This window comes from Ursus americanus, chromosome 1 (genome assembly GCF_024610735.1).
Source record: "Ursus americanus isolate L20-20 chromosome 1, mUrsAme1.1.p, whole genome shotgun sequence".
Lineage (NCBI taxonomy): Eukaryota > Metazoa > Chordata > Mammalia > Carnivora > Ursidae > Ursus > Ursus americanus.
The window spans coordinates 65,376,517-65,392,810 of record NC_142127.1 but is presented as its reverse complement, the minus strand read 5'-3'; the positions used below and the strand labels follow the sequence as shown (position 1 = coordinate 65,392,810).

At 39.3% G+C, this 16,294-nt stretch overlaps 1 protein-coding gene and 1 pseudogene across 1 annotated transcript in view; one reads left to right on the top strand and one right to left on the bottom strand.

Moving 5' to 3' along the window:
• Positions 1 to 16,294, top strand: part of LOC123798143 (uncharacterized) — a 57,489-nt gene that overhangs the window by 20,992 nt on the left and 20,203 nt on the right. The gene's annotated exons all lie outside the window — the stretch shown is intronic.
• LOC148110783 (elongation factor 1-alpha 1 pseudogene) lies at positions 7,826 to 11,035 on the bottom strand (annotated as a pseudogene).

Sequence of the window (16,294 nt, the reverse complement as noted above, 5' to 3'; positions counted from 1 at the left end):
GTCTGACTTAATTCATAACATAATACCCTCTAGGTCCATCCATGTTATCACAAATGGCAAGATCTCATTTTTATTTTTTTTTTTATTTTTTTGGAGCCCAGTGCAGGACTTGAACTTACAACTCTGAGATCAAGACCTGAGCTGAGATCAAGAGCCAGATGCCTAACTGAGTAAGCCACTCAGGAGCCCCAAGATTTCATTCTTTTTTATGGTTAATAGTTCATTTTATATATATATATACACACACATATATATAATATTATATTATATACCTATGTATATCACATCTTTATCCATTCATCCATTGGGGGACACTTTCTTTTGCCCATTTTTATTGGGTTGTTTATATTCTTATTGAGTTTTGAGAGTTCCTTATATATTGTGGAAATAAGTCCTCTACCAGATATGTAATTTGCAAATGTTACTCCAAGTCCATAGCTTGTCTTTTCATTCTCTTTACAGTGCCTTTTGCAGGGCAAAGTTTTTAATTTTTATAAAATTTGACTTATCAACCTTTTAATTTTATGGATTATACTTTTGGTGTTATATCTGAAACGTCTTTGCCAAATCAATAAAATTAAAGATTGGTTCTTTGATAAGATCAATGAAATCGATAAACTTCGAACCAGATTGAACAGGAAATAAAAAGAGAAAATAGGAGTTACCAGTACCAAAAAAAAAAAAAAGAGAGAGAGAGACTATCATTACCAACCCTATTAAAAGGATAACAATATTATGAACAATTTTATGCTAATAAAATTTTCAACTTAGATGAAATACACAAATTTCTTCAGAGATAAACTATCAAAGCTACTTGAACAAGAAATAGAGAACATGAATAGCCATATATCTATTAAAGAAATTGAATTTGTACTTTAACACTTTTCCACAAAGGAAATTCTAGGCCTTGATGGCTTCACTGGTTAAGTCCTACCAAACGTTTAACTAAGAAATAATACCACTTCTATATAACTACTTCCAGAAACCGAAGAGGAGATCTTGAACTCTTCCCAACTCAATTTATGAGACCAGCATTACCCGGATCCCAAAACCAGACAAAAATATTATAAGAAAATAAAACTACAAGCCAACATCCCTAACATAGATGCAAAAATTCTTAATGAAATTTTAACAAATTGCATCCAACAATATATTAAAGACCATACATAACACACTAGGACCCACTGGGGTTTGTTCCAGGAATGCAGGTTGGGTCAATATTTAAAATCCAATCAATGTAATATACTGTGTTAACAGAATAAAAAGAAAACATGATTATCTCAACAGAACAAACTGACAAAATCCAACCTCTATTCAACACGGCACTAGAGGTTCTGTGTAATATAATTAGTCAAGAAAAATAAAAAGCATCAAGATTGAAGAGAGAAAAAAGTCAAACTGCCTTTATTCATAGATGACATGTTTGTATATGTGGAAAATCCTAAATAATCTACAATGAAAGAACTGATAGAACTCATAAGTGAGTATATCCAGTTTGCTGGATACAAAAATCAGTTAAAAATTAATTGTATTTCCATGTATGGGTAGTGACAAGCAATTTACAAGTAATTTGCATTTATAAGGTATTACCACTTACATGACATCAAAAATATACTTATTTTTGACCTGTTAAAAAACCTTTTTGTTAAAAACCTTTTAGGGGGGCCTAACTGGCTCAATCGATAGAGCATGTGACTCCTGAGCTCAGAGTCATGAGTTTAAGCCCTGTGTTGGGTGTGGAGCCTATTTAAAAAAATAAAAATAAAAGTAATAAAAAAATTAAAAATGGATCTCCACCTTACCTCATACCACATACAAAATTAACTCAAAATTAATCATACAACTAAACATAGTAGATAAAACCATAAAACTTCCAGGGGAAAACTTTATTTACATTTAATATGGCAATTTTTCTTAAATAGGATATTTGAAATACAAACTATAAAAGAAAATAATAAATTGGACTTTATCAAAATTAAGAAGTTTGCTCTCTGAAACATGTTATAAAAATTTGATTGTTTACCTAGAAATTCAGGGGAATCAAAATGAAGAATGATTAGAACTAAAATTAGGTTGGGGCTCATGGGTGGCTCGGTTGGTTGAGCATCTGACTCTTGGTTTTGGCCCAGGTCAAGATCAAGCTTCATGGTGGGCTCCCCATTCAGTGGGGAGTCGGCTTCCCTTTTCCCTTTCCCTTTGCCCCCCCCCCTTGCTCTCTCTCTCTCTCTAAAAAAAAAATAAGTAAAATAAAGTCTTTTAAAGAAAAAGTCTGTTTCTTGGTTTGCCTCTCTTTCTCTTTTTTTCCCACCTTGCTTGTTTTGTTTCTTAAATTCCACAAATACCATATGAGTGAAATCATATGGTATTTATTTTTCTCTGACTTATTTTGCTTAGCATTATACTCACTAGCTCCATCCATGTTAATTGCAAATGCACTGCATTTTTTATGGCTGAGTAATATTCCATTGTGTGTGTATACGTGTATATATATATATATATATATACACACACACACACACACACACACACGTGTGTATACACACACACACACATCTTTATCCATTCATCTATCTATGGACACTTGGGCTGTTTGCATAGTTTGGGTATTACAGAAAATGCTGCTGTAAACAGCAGGGTGCATGTATCCCTTTGAATTAATATTTTTGTATTCTTTGGGTAAATACCTAGTAGTACAGTTGCTGGATTGTAGGGTAGTTCTGCCTTTAACTTTTTGAGGAGCCTCCATACTGTTTCCCACAGTGGCTGCACCAGTTTGCACTCCCGCCAACAGTGCAAGAGGGTTCCCTTTTCTCCACATCTCTACCAACACCTGTTGTCTCTTGCGTTTTGGATTTTAGTCATTTTGACAGGGGTGAGGTGATATCTCATTATGCTTTAGATTTGTATCTCCCTGATGATCAGTGATTTTGAGGTTTTTTTTCATGTGTCTGTTAACCATTTGTATGTCTTCTTTGGGAAAATGTCTATTAATGTCTTCTGCCCATTTTTTAAATTGGGTTATTCATTTTTTAGGTGTTGAGTTTTATAAGTTCTTTATATATTTTGGATACTAACCCTTTATCAGATACGTCATTTGCAAATATCTTCTCCCATTCCATAAATTGCCTTTTAGTTTTGTTGAATCGAATAGTATTTATTATTAAAAACATCCCAGCAGTTCACTCTGGGACCCTAAAGCCTGAGGGCACTGAATTCCCTCAGCGTATACATATAACAAAACATTTATAGTTATGAGAGTCTCTTATATAAAATGAACTTGGAATTGGTCATCTTTAAGGTCTCTTTTTGTAAATGTTTTTGTGATTCTCTGTAATCTGTACCTGTCAAGTATTTTAATCTCTGCTTTTAAAAAATTATGCAGTAAACAGTGTTTCCCTTTAAAACAAAAATCCTGTGGGGTAAACATATGTTTTGCATTGCTATTGTTGAAAATCTGATTGTAATATCATTGGTCCTCTGTGTGTCCTATATGGAAATATTAGGACATGACACATAGAGAATGTAAAAGGAACCATTATTCCATCTGTCTTCATTTAACTAGATTGTAATTTGACTTTCTACTGCATTTAATATTGCTAAAATAGGAATAAAATTTACATCCTTCAATATCAGTGATAAATCATTTTTATCACTGATAATAAGTAATAAAATATCAACTATTGAGCAGTTTTTCAGTTAATATTTATTAGGTGCTCAAAGTTCTGGTACAGTCCTTGTTGAAATGGAGTAATACAGAGCACACACAAAAACAACAGACCATGAGATTAAGGAGCTTGCAGTCTTCGCAGAGAAAAATATATACTTAAAGCCTATTTTAGGAATGTATGTTATTTGAGGAAAAGTACATGTCTATATTCAAGTGATCCCCCTTAAAATGTATTTTTCATAATATCATGTGTATTACTCCTTGGAGATTACTAAATATAGGAAACTAGCTTCACAATCTTAACATTCATGTCAAAGTCTTGGACATATTCGTTCATTTGACCAATATTTACTACTAAGCGCCCACTTAGTCACACTGTTCTAGGTACTGGGAACACAGCCACATGTATCTAAAAGTCCCTGTTCTCATCAAGTTTTCATTGCAGAGGGCATATATAACCTGCAGCCCGAATGTTACTTTTTTAAAAAGATTTTATTTATTTATTTCAGAAAGAGAGAGAGAGACAGAGAGTAAGGAGAAGTAGAGAAAGAGGGACAAACAGACTCTGTGCGGAGCACGGAGCCTGACGCAGGGTTTGATCTCACAACCCTGCAATCATGACCCCATCTGAAATCAAGAGTCGGACATTTAACCAACTGAGCCACCCAGGTGACCCAAAATGTTACTTTGTTCTTAAAGAAATGTTGTTCAACTTTATTTCACTCTTTCCCCTAGTTATAAAAGTAATTCTTTTATAAAAGAACCATGATACAGAAAATGAAGATTCTTTTGTAATCCTATCTATTGGCATAATTACACGAATAGTTTGGTATATATACTTAAAGGTTAAAAAATTTTTTTTTTAAATTTACAAACCAAATCACTCTTTTATACATTGTTTTTTTTCACTTAGCAACACAGTACACAATATACCATCACCCTGTACCCGGAGTGTATTTTCATAACACCTAACTCTTTCTGTTCATTGGTTGCATAACATACCATTATATATAGACTGCAAGTTATTTTAGCCATTCTTTTATTAATGATCATTGAGCTTATCTCCAGTTTTCCCACTATGATTAGTGTTTTGCTCAAGAAGTCTTTGCTTACCGCAAGGTATCCTCAAATTCACATTGTGAGACCTAAAGACAGAGAGAGCTCTAGCTCACAGCTGTCTCACTGGACTAGGGAGACAAATTGGAATTTAGAGATTGGGCAGCCAGGATCTAAGGGCTTAACATCCCAGAGAAAAGAATATAGAGCAGTGAGCCTGGTGCTTTGCATGCGATTTCCCTTGAAGGCTTTTTTTTTTTTTTTTTTTTTTTTTTTTTTTTTTTGCTGTTCCTAAGTTGAACACGCTGAGGGTAAAAGGATGAGAAGCCCTGTGAAAATCAGCTAGGTGATGAGTGTCCCAAAATCTAAGAAAAGATTTTGACAGTCTCATCTATTTTTCTTTCTTCATTTCCTTGGGGGGTTGGGGGGGCAGGCAGTGGGAGACAGGAGGAAGGCCTTGTATGCCGAGCTAAAGCCTAGGAGTAATAAAAAGTCACCAGAGGGTTCTGAGGGAGATGAAAGCCTGGCTTAGAACCAGTTGTACAGTCCTGGCATCGAAAGGGCCTCTTGTGACTGTCCCGCCAATGAAGAGACCGCAGCACAGGGAGTTGTCCCCATCCATAGCCACATATCACCCACGGCAGCAGATTTCACTCTGACTCCAGTCTAGGTTTTCTTAAACTATACAGGTTCCTCAAAGCCCTGTTGCAGTACTTGTGTAAGGGGGAGTCAGAGGCGGGGAAAGGTCTGGCCAAAAGTGGTGACTGGGGAGTTTGAAGGATGAAGGGATGTTGGAGGCCAGGAAATGGGGAGAGAGTGGGGAGGAAGAGCTCAAGGAAGAGAACAGGACCCCAGAGTTCTCCCTCAGGGCAGGATACGGAAGAGGAGACCTCAAATCAGAAAATTAGAGTGTGAGAGGAGTCTACTAGGAGTCTAATCGAGGAGGGGAGGGCAGAATGGGAAAGGCGATTACTTTGGGAGCTGTTGAGTTGCATGGACTGGCAGGACATGGAAGTGGAAATGGCGGGCAGGCAATTTAGAAATAGAGGTCTGGGGTTTGAAAGAGAGATCAGGGCTTTTTCCATATTCCAATCTATGCCCTCCTCTTTTCCATTTTTCCTTTTATAAATTTGGGAATCAAATATATAGTTGAAGTTGCAGAAATGAATGAGATCTTTAAGTGAAAAACTACATAAAGAAAATAATTTTTAAAAAGCATGGTATATTAGAATTTTATGATTAAAAAACCCCAATATAGATAATCCGATTCATCATGAAAACTAGATCTCATGCCTCGACTCCTAGAAAAAGGGTCATCTAGAGTTTAGTAGCCCCTGTCCAATGCCTATAGGATAAACGGTAGTTAGAATGAAGTTCATTCCATGGGCGGACATCTTGAATCCTTCAAAAAGCTTCTTGTGTTGAATTCAAACTTGCCTGTCTATAATGTCTGCATATTGTTTTTTTAATATAAATATTTAAGCTTTTATTTATTTTGCATAATAAAATGGTATAATTCAAGGAATGCAGTGACTTCACTAATTACTTGAAATTGGCTGACTAATCATCAGCATGTAATTCTAAAAAAGAGCAATAGAATATTAAAACAACATGATCTACTTTTTTCACGGATTAGACAACTGATGCTCTCTAGTGTTGGCAAGGATGTGGGGAATGAACATTCTCATCCTCTGCTGATAAGGTATCAGTTGGTAAACCTTTTCTGGAGGACCCTTTGTCAATAGGCACCCAAATTTAGAATGCCCATTTCTGATCTAGCAATTTCACTTCTAGGAATTTATCTTGATGGAATAATTAGAGAAATGTTCAAATACACACATTCTTCAAGTATATTCATTGGCTTTTTAAAATTGAGGTATAACATACATATAGTAAAATATACAAAATATATCGATGAATTTTGACAAAGTGAACACTCCTATGTATCGGCCACCAAGGTGTAGAACGTTACTGACACCCCAGAAAGGTCTCTCTTGCCCTCCTCCAGTCATTGCCACCCCAAAGGTAACTACTACTGTCACTTAGATTAAGTTCCCATGGCAGCGGACCCAGATTGCTGTGCAGCTGGGACCAATCATTGTGGGAGGGAAGAGAAGGGGAAGGAAAGAAGCATGGTCGAGCAGAGGTAGGAGTTGAGTTTAATTGCAATGTCAACAAAGTCTTCAACTGACTGTACAGGAGCTCTGAAGCTCAGAAGGCTCCAAAGAGTCATCCCAAATGTCAACAAAGGCCTTCACACCCAGCCCCAGGGTTGGGGATGTGCTCTTGGGTGAGCTGAGGCATTTCTGAAGGAGACCACTCCTGCAGAGGGATCTTGATAGCGCTTTCCATTAGTTCTGCTTGGCTTTGAACATCTTATGAATGATGAATGGTATCATATACAACACGATTTTTCTGTGTTACTTCTTTCATTCGGCATAATGTACATGAGATTGGTCCATGGTGTTTCACTCTGTTTTAGTATACCAGGATCTATTTACCCTTTCTACTGTTGTTTGAGCATTTGCTTGATTTTCAGGATTTGGCTATTATAAATACTGTTGCTATGGATATTCTTGAAAGTGTTTCTCGATGTATATTTACATGCAGTTCTGTTGGGCATATACCTAGAAAAAGGTCATAGAATAAACATATGTTCAGCTTTATTAAATATTTTTCTAAAGTGGCTGTTCAACTATGTGTTAGTTTTCTAAAGTAGTTGTACAGATTTCTGCTCCCACCAGCAAGAGAAGAGATGTTTAGTTGTTCTGAATTCTCGGGAATACATGTTATTCTGGTGGGTGTAGTGGCTCCTTGATGTGGTTTTAATGCCTTTTCTTGGTGACTAGGGATGTCGAGCGCCCTTTCGTACGCTTAATGGCTGTTTAAGCACTCTCTTTTTTGTGAAGGGTCTTGTGGCCATTTTTTTTTTTTTTCTCGTTAAAATTTGTTTTGATGGGTCTCCAAATTCCGTGACAGATTTCTGGTCAAGTTGTTTCTGTTAAAAAGTACTGATCTTAAAAACTAATAACTTAAAAACTGCCGCACACACACACAAAACAAATGGCCCACAGAAGACATTCTCCTTTCCCTCTGAAGTGTTTACGATGCGTTGTCATCGTTAACCAGTCTGTTACTATTAAACTTCAGTGGCCAGTGACACAAACAGTTCTGAGACCATTCTTCCACCGCTGATGAAGCCCAGGCTGGCAGGTGCTGGGGCTTCTGAGCTTTCTGGGCAGACTTGGTGACCTCGCCAGCGCCAGCAGCCTTCTTGTCCATTGCTTTGATGGCACCCACAGCAAGCGTCCCTCCCATGTCATGAACAGCAGAACAGCCCAGATGACGGAAGTCAGAGAGGCTCTCAACACACGTAGGCTTGCCATGGGCCATATCTGTGATGGCAGCGTCACCGATTTCAAGAACCTGGGACCATCTTGCAGCCTTTTTCCAGAACGACGATCAATCTCCTTCAGCTCAGCAACCTTGCAAGCGATGTGAGCTGCGTGACAATCTGCACAAGTGTGTACCCAGCACTGATGTGGCCTGGATGGTTCAGGGTCACCACCTGAGATGTGAAGCCAGCTGCTTCCATGGGTGGGTCATTTTTGCTGTCACCAGCCACAATGCCACGACGAACATCTTTTTGACACTGAAGCCCAGAATGTCCCCAAGAAGAGCCTCCCTTCAACAGACTTTGCTTCGGTTGTAACACTGACTGGAGCAAAGGTGACCACCCTGCCAGGTGTAAGAACACCAGTCTCCACTCGGCCCGCAGGGAAGGTACCAGCACCACCAACTTTGTAGACGTCCTGGGGAGGCAGATGCAAGGGCTTGTCAGCTGGATGAGTTGGTGGCAGAATGCAATCCAGAGTCCATTCAAGCATTCAAGCAGTATGGTTCCACTGGCGTTCCCATCTTTACCGGTGACTTTCCCTCCCTTGAACTGAGGCATGTTAGCACGTGGCTCCAGCATGTTGTCACCATTCCAGCCAGAAATTGGCACAAATGCTACTGTGTTGGGGTTGTAGCCAATTTGCTTAATGTAGGTGCTGACCTTAATGGTTTCCCATATCTCTTCTGGCTGTAGGGTGGCTCGGTGGAAGCCATTTGCCAATCCCACCATTGGTGGTTTTGCACCCAGTGTGTGCACCAGAGGGGCGTGCTCACGGGCCTGCCGGTTCTCGGAGACACCTGCTTCAAACTGAGCCTGACGTGTGCCTGCAGTCGTGTTTTTGAGAAAGTCTTTGTGTCCTGGAGTATCAATGATGGTCACATAGTACTTGCTGGTCTCGAATGTTCACAGGGAGATATCAATGGTGATAGCACATTCGCGTTCAGCTTTCAGTTTATCCAAGACCCAGGCACCCTTGAAAGAGCCTTTCTCCCTCTCTACTTCCTTCTCGAAGTTTTCGATAGTTCTTTTGTCGATCCCACCACACTTGGGGATCAGATAACCAGTAGTGGTAGGACCTGCCCACCACACTTGGGGATCAGATAACCAGTAGTGGTAGGACCTGCCCGAGTCTACGCATCCAAAGACGACAACGTTGATAGGAGTCTTTTCCTATTGTGGTTCAGGTTTCACAGTGTTTTTCTGTGTTCCGTGTTCACCTGTGTTCTGGCAGCAAACCCACTGCAAAAAACCTTGTGGCCATTTTTAAATTGGGCTTTATTTTTCTGGTTGATCTGTAGGAGTCCTTTATCTCTTTGGGGTACAGGTCCCTTACCAGATATATATTACAGAGATCTTCTCCCACTCTGTGGCTCATGTTTTCACTCTTTTCTGCACAAGAAGGAAAACAACTCTAGGGAAACAGACTAAAATGTCAGCAGTCGTGTCTGGGTGATAGATTTTCCTCCTTGTTTTTACTTCTTCCTATGTTCTACCTCTTTTTTTTTTTTTTTAAGATTTTATTTATTTATTTGACAGAGAGAGAGAGAGACAGCCAGCGAGAGAGGGACCACAGCAGGGGAGTGGGAGAGGAAGAAGCAGGCTCCTAGAGGAGGAGCCTGATGTGGGGCTCAATCCCAGAACGCCGGGATCACGCCCTGAGCCAAAGGCAGACGCTTAACGACTGAGCCACCCAGGCGCCCTTATGTTCTACCTCTTTAAAAAGCATGTAATGAAAAGAATACCCTAAACATAATAAAAGAAATGAGTTGTTTAAAGAAAGCAGCATACTTAAAGCATAATGATGTAGTTTAAAAGCAGCATATTGGAAGAGGTTAGCCAAGACATGAACCTTGTTAGAATTTATTCGCCTTTAATATTACATAAGAGCCTGCACAGATCTCCTGGAGACATCTGGTGGAGGGTGTGAATAGTAAGTTTGCAGCAAATGTGCTTGAAATGCCACAGCATAAAGGGCCAGCTTCCTTGCCGGGTGAGAAATGTATACAAAACACAGTCTGGTTCCCTTATCACCTCAGTTTTGGATAACAGAAAAGACCCTTCTCAGCGGGGGGGGAGACCTCACTCACCAGGGGGCTCGCTTTCGGCCTGACCAGCAAATATGACAAAAATTCAGACAGAGCAAAAGACAATGAGGTTAGAAGTGAAAATGAGACCAATACAGGGCCAGCTACATCATTCGTGGCACCCAGTGCAAAATGAAAATGTGGGGCCTTTGTTCAAAAAGCAGGGGGGAAAGTACTAAAGTATTTAAGTACTTCAAGGTACTAAAATAAAACATATTTCCTTTCTTCCATGGTCTCTCTCAACCTGTCATAATATTGTTTATTTGCTGTTTAATGTCATTCTATTTAAAGAAAATTTAAAAATTTAGTTTATTATCATGGATTTTATTCATCTTTATATTGTGTAATGCCAGTTTTAAATGCAGGTATAAGAGCATTTAACTCATATGTGGAATTGCCAAAATTACATGATCCATTTCTTATCGCTCCTACATGAATACGTATTTTATTCTCACCAGAACAGTGGAAACAGTCCACGAAACTAACTTGACTGTTTTTCTTTTCTTGATACTCACACCTTCTGCCAGCCCTCTCTACCTTTAGCTTATTGGCAAGGTAGGACAAGAAAGGGAAGGAATTATAGGTGACCCTGTCTTTCCCTTTCCTTCCATGCCATGGTTTTCAGCTGATGTGATTTGCTAATACCGAGAAATAACACAGATAAGAGAGGTTGTGATAGCTTCACTTAGTTGTTCACTCATGTTTTTCAGAATGCCATTGCCTTCTTTCTGTATTGGAAGCAAGTTCTGGTTCTTGGGGGCTGTCAGTGCCCCCACTTGATCGTAAATGTAATATACTTACCTTGTACTCACTTTGAGTCTCATTGAACATCATGGGCCTGTGGGGATTCCATGCTCACCAGGCACCGTGAACGTTGAGTGAATGGGTTGGGGGTAGTGGGGTGGGTGTGGGGAGACGCATACTGTATGTCGTGTCCCTGTTCATGCGTTCATGTCTTTTTGACTTAACTTACAAGTTCAAAGATAATTTTTTTGGTAAGGAAAGGATTTTATTTTATTTTTTCCTCCAAATTTTTATTTAAATTTCCGTTAGTTAACATGCAGTGTAATATTGGTTTCTGGTGTAGAATTTAGTGACCCATTACTTCCATACAACACACAGTGCTCATCACAAGTTCCCTCCTTAATCACCATCACCTATTTTGCCTATCTCCCTGCCCACCTCCTTAAAGAGAAAAACTTTAAAAATTTTGAGATGGCAATGGCAGAGCCAAGTACAGTGCCTTTCTGAGTGAGGAGCCTTTTACAGCTGCACAAGTCCTCTCCTCTCCCTTTCCCTCCTCCATCTCCCCTCTCCTCCTCCCTTCTTTCTTTCCCTCCCTTCCTCCTTCCCTTCCTTCCTTCCTTTCTTCCTAACAGGTAAAGAAATAAGCTCTTAATCCTGCACAGTCATGACTCCTTCAGGATCAGGAGCATTGAAAATACAGCCTGAAAAAGAAAAATCGTATTAAGATTACAGTAATTTTGTTACAGAGCCAGAATTCTGGCTAGTCTGATTATCAGATAGAAATAGTAAACAAATAAAACCTTTTAAGAAATGTCAATGCTCAAAACAGCTACTTCACCTGGATCAGTTTCACACATTTACTTGTGCACATAGGAGGCTTTCATTGTGCTCCTTGCCATTCTAAGGGGACATTTGCAGTTACTTAGGCTTGCTTTATGAACGTCTGTTTCAACCAGTCTGTACCAAGCCAGATACAATTAGAGTTGTTAACTACGGGTGTAAAAGGTTACAACTGACTATTTTTACTCTCTCTTCTCATTTAGAGAAAAAAATGAAAACAAATCTGGGGGACAAGAAGGCAAATGTAACCTTTTGCTGTGTATCTATGTGTGTATCTGTGTGTGTATCTGTGTGTATATCTGTGTGTGTATTGTGTATCTGTGTGTGTATCTATGTGTGTATCTACCTGTGTATCTGTGTTTGACTTTCTCTCCCACGCGATGGACAGTGCTGTTTCAGCTGGTTGCAGCAAACACTCCGGGCTGTGGATGTAGGACAAGGAGTTAGATCAGCTTCTGTGGACGGGGCTGATCAGACTCCTAAGGGCAATGGCTAAGCACGGTATAGACTTGACACGAGCTTGTCTGCATGCTAAACATTCAACAGACAGAGGCAGAGGGTGTAGTTTGATAAGAGGGGGCAGTAGGGAAATTGGCAGGGTCAGGAATCCCAGCTACTTCTATAGATCTGGGGAGAGAAATAACTGCTTATGTTCATCTTGTATTTTCATCTGTGCTTTTACTGGCAGGAAGTTCCCTTTATCATTTTGATAAGTGTATATATTTATGGCACTTTTAATTCTTTGGGGGATGCAGTAGATAAGTACAGCATAAGTAGATAAGTGTGTGTGGCTAAGGGTTGGACTAGTCTGGCTGTAAAGGTCATGAGACATTAGTGATAAGAACAAGGGATGTGTGATCAGAGGTCAGACCACGGCCAAAGCCCGGACAGTTCAGTCAGACTGAGTGATAGAGATTGCTGTTTGTTCTCCAATGCCTGTTTCCTCTCTTCCAGGGTGATAAAATGCCTGGTTTGAGCTGGGTGCATGGCTGCTGGCTACGTGGCGGGGTACATTTTCCAGCTCTCTGTAAATAAGTATAGTCACATGACTAGTTCTGGTCAATGAGCTGAAAAATCACCTGCTCTTTCCTTTCTGTCTTTTCCTCTATCTTGCTGCCCAAAATGCAGATCCTGTTGCCTTAGACCATGAGAAGAAGGGCCATAGTCTGGGGATGGAAGGAGCCTGAGTCCCTGGGGACGTTAGGGTAGAGCCAGCTTTCAGCTTACCAGCTCTCTTTTATCTTATTTAAGCTGTGGTTCTTTTGGCATTTTGCTCATAGTTAAAGCTACTACTTACTGGTAGAAAGGATTACGGCAGGCTTAGCCTGGCTGGACTTCTTCCGGACAGAAGGGCTATCTTACAGACTTTACACATAGGTGCAAAGGTCTGCTTTTTATCTTCCCATCATTATAACATAGCAGAAAGCCTTTTATAGAATACACATCTCTTGGCACTTCAAAATTTCATACAGGGAGCCTATAACTAAGGGGTCAGAAGCCAGGGCAGAAGATTGGCAACATATAAAGTGCACTAAAAGGCAGTGATCTTTAGGACCCTACTCAACATGGGAGCCAGTCCTTAAGAACAGTTGGGCTGAGTTAGGGGTGGTGATAGGAGCAAGCAAGTGGCTGGTATAGAGTAACAGGTGAAAGGAATCTGTAGAAAATGTTTTAAAAAGAAGATCTTGAAAAATTATTAACTTAGTTCTTTTTTTTTTTTAAGACTTTATTTGAGAGAGAGAAAGCATAAGAGGGGGGAGGGTCAGAGGAAGAGAGAGAAGCAGACTCCCCGCTGGCATCAGAAGCCCGATGCGGGACTCGATCCTAGGACTCCGGGATCCGACCTGAGCTGAAGGCAGATGATCAACTGACTGAGCCACCCTGGTGCCCTAATTTAGTGCTTTAATGTAAGCAAAATATCTAGTTAGGAGGAAAAGACAGTGTTATGCCATGGCATCTAGGGATACACAAATTCGCTCATTATTGTAAATAAAAGAGTGTAAGTAAATGTCTAACACAGCACTTGGAGAATAGTGATCAGTATGTGTTAACTGCTAGTATAATATTATGTTATTATACTACAACAAAATAATTAAACTTCCCATATTAGTCCATATCCATTAACAAACCACACTGCTAAGTGAAGTGAGGTCTCTCCTTTAACTTATTATTTCACTTTTAACTTATGTTTTTGGTTCCTGATAATTTTTAGACTGACTGCATTATATATGAATAATAAAGGTATCCATAACTATTTTTATTGAGTATCTATCAACAGTGTTAGATATGTATGTACATTATTTCATCTGCCTCTTACAATATTCCTGAGAGATGGCATTGATTTTACTGGATGAAGGAACTGGGATTCAAAGAGATTACATGGCTTTGTATCCAATTTAAGATCACATTGTAAGCTGCAGTGAACCCAGGTCTGTTTATCCTAAAACCCAGGTTCTTTCCCTTGTACCAATTGTTATTCTTTGTTTGGTAGCAAGGTATATGTCAAGTTTCGTTTGTGGTTCACTCTGGCCTATTGAAACAAAATGGTGGACAAGAATTTTCCCATAGTCATGTTACTTTTAATAGAATTTAAATCAGTGATTGAAGATACAGTAGCGTATGATTGCAAGAAAGAAGGAATAAATCAGTAGTTACAACATAGGAAATGTGAGAAATAAAATGTAAATGAGGTACTTACAGATAGGATCTAGAAAATAAAACTATTATTAAATATTTACTAATTGCTTTTAATAGTGAACGTAATGCCTTACTGAACTATTGGCTTTGTTACAATATTCATCAAATTGCAAGTTAAGGTATTTTGTTCTAAAATTTAAAACCATTGTCCCATTGCAAAAATTGTGTTATAGAGATGTCTATAACAAATTATGAATATTTTACTTTTTTCATAAAATCTTGTATGTATTTCCATTTGTAGCACATCTCAATTCAGAGTAGATGCATTTCAAGGGCTCAATAGCCCCCCGAGGCTAGTGGATATCATTTGGGAAGTACAAGCCTAGATTACCTATAGATTGGATTCTCAAAGTAATCTGGATAATGAAATTATAATCCTTAGAATTTATTTTTAAAAAATAACTTTTCACATGTATGACCTTGCTTATATTAGTGTGATAAATTGATAGAAATATCTATCCTGGGGGGAAAATAATATCAAAGCTACCAATTTCTTCCTGTAATGAATGGCACTCCTTCCTGTATCCTAAGGATAAAAATAATTTACTCTCTCTGGCTTTTCATTCTTTTGCCTACTTCTATACTCTAAGACTTGATATATCAATTTAACTGAATGACGAGTTTGTCCCTGCAGCAAGCTGTCCTGATACATCAAGGGCATAGCTGGGCTCAGCCATGGGCTAAGGGCTTTCAGCCCTTTGAAAGGGTGAGGCTGGTAAGCCAGCCTGGCATGGAACTCTGGGCCTATGGAAATACTTGGCTTAAGGTAGACACATTTACACAGCATTGTGTCTCAAGCTACTGGTTCCCAAACCCGACTGAAAAGGCTTAGCTTTTACTGGAGAGAGAGGTGGCCAGTTTTCCTCAAACTCCAGCTACTGCAAGCTCTCTCATTCCTGCCCCACCGTCCATCACCACCCCCACCCCCATTCCTGTCAAGTGAGTTGTATGTTTGCCAAGAGTTGTTGACTACTTTCCAAAACTATACATCCTGATTGTACTTTTAATAGAGTAATTACATATAAAATGATGGCACATGATTTTGAAAACAAAGAATTAAAGGTTTTGGAAAGGGTTGATAAAGGTCTCTCTCTCTCTTTAAGACTATTTTTTTAAGTAATCTCTACACCTGACATGGGGCTCAAACTCACAATCCCAAGATCAAGAGTTGCATCCCCCCCACAGACCGAGCCAGCCAGTGGTAAAGGTGAGTCTTAAAACAATAGAGTATGAGACAATTGTAAACAGAGAGGGAAAAATTTTAAATCCAGAATGTGTCCTCAGATCACTTTGCAAGTATTTTTAAGTTTTTTCTTCTAAAGAAGTCGATACTAGAGATCATCCTCCCAGGGTGTCGTTTATGTGAGAAAAACTGCAGACCTGTCCTCAGACACACGCTCAAGGGCGGGCCTTGGCTTTCCTGCAGATTGGCAGGGAGCGTGCATAGCGGATGTTAGCAGAGAAGACGTGATTTCCGGTCTTATCTAGCTCTTCTTCTCTTATAAACTGATAAACTGCTTGTTCAGACCGGATTGAAGAGGACTGTTCTCACTGCATTTTACTGATAATCTACATGCTCTAAAAATTCATGTGGACAATAAATGCCTTTTCTTGAACTCTATTCCGCTTCTCCATTCTGGCGCATATCAGGGAGCAGGACTAGTTTCTGGGCTTTCATTTTTAATGTGGTTCGTGGAGAATGAGCTCACTTTTATTTAAAATCAACCTTTAAGATAACACTCTATGTGGTAAGCATATAGAGGTCGAGAGCCAACAATCCATCACAAAGCACAATGATGGCTTTAA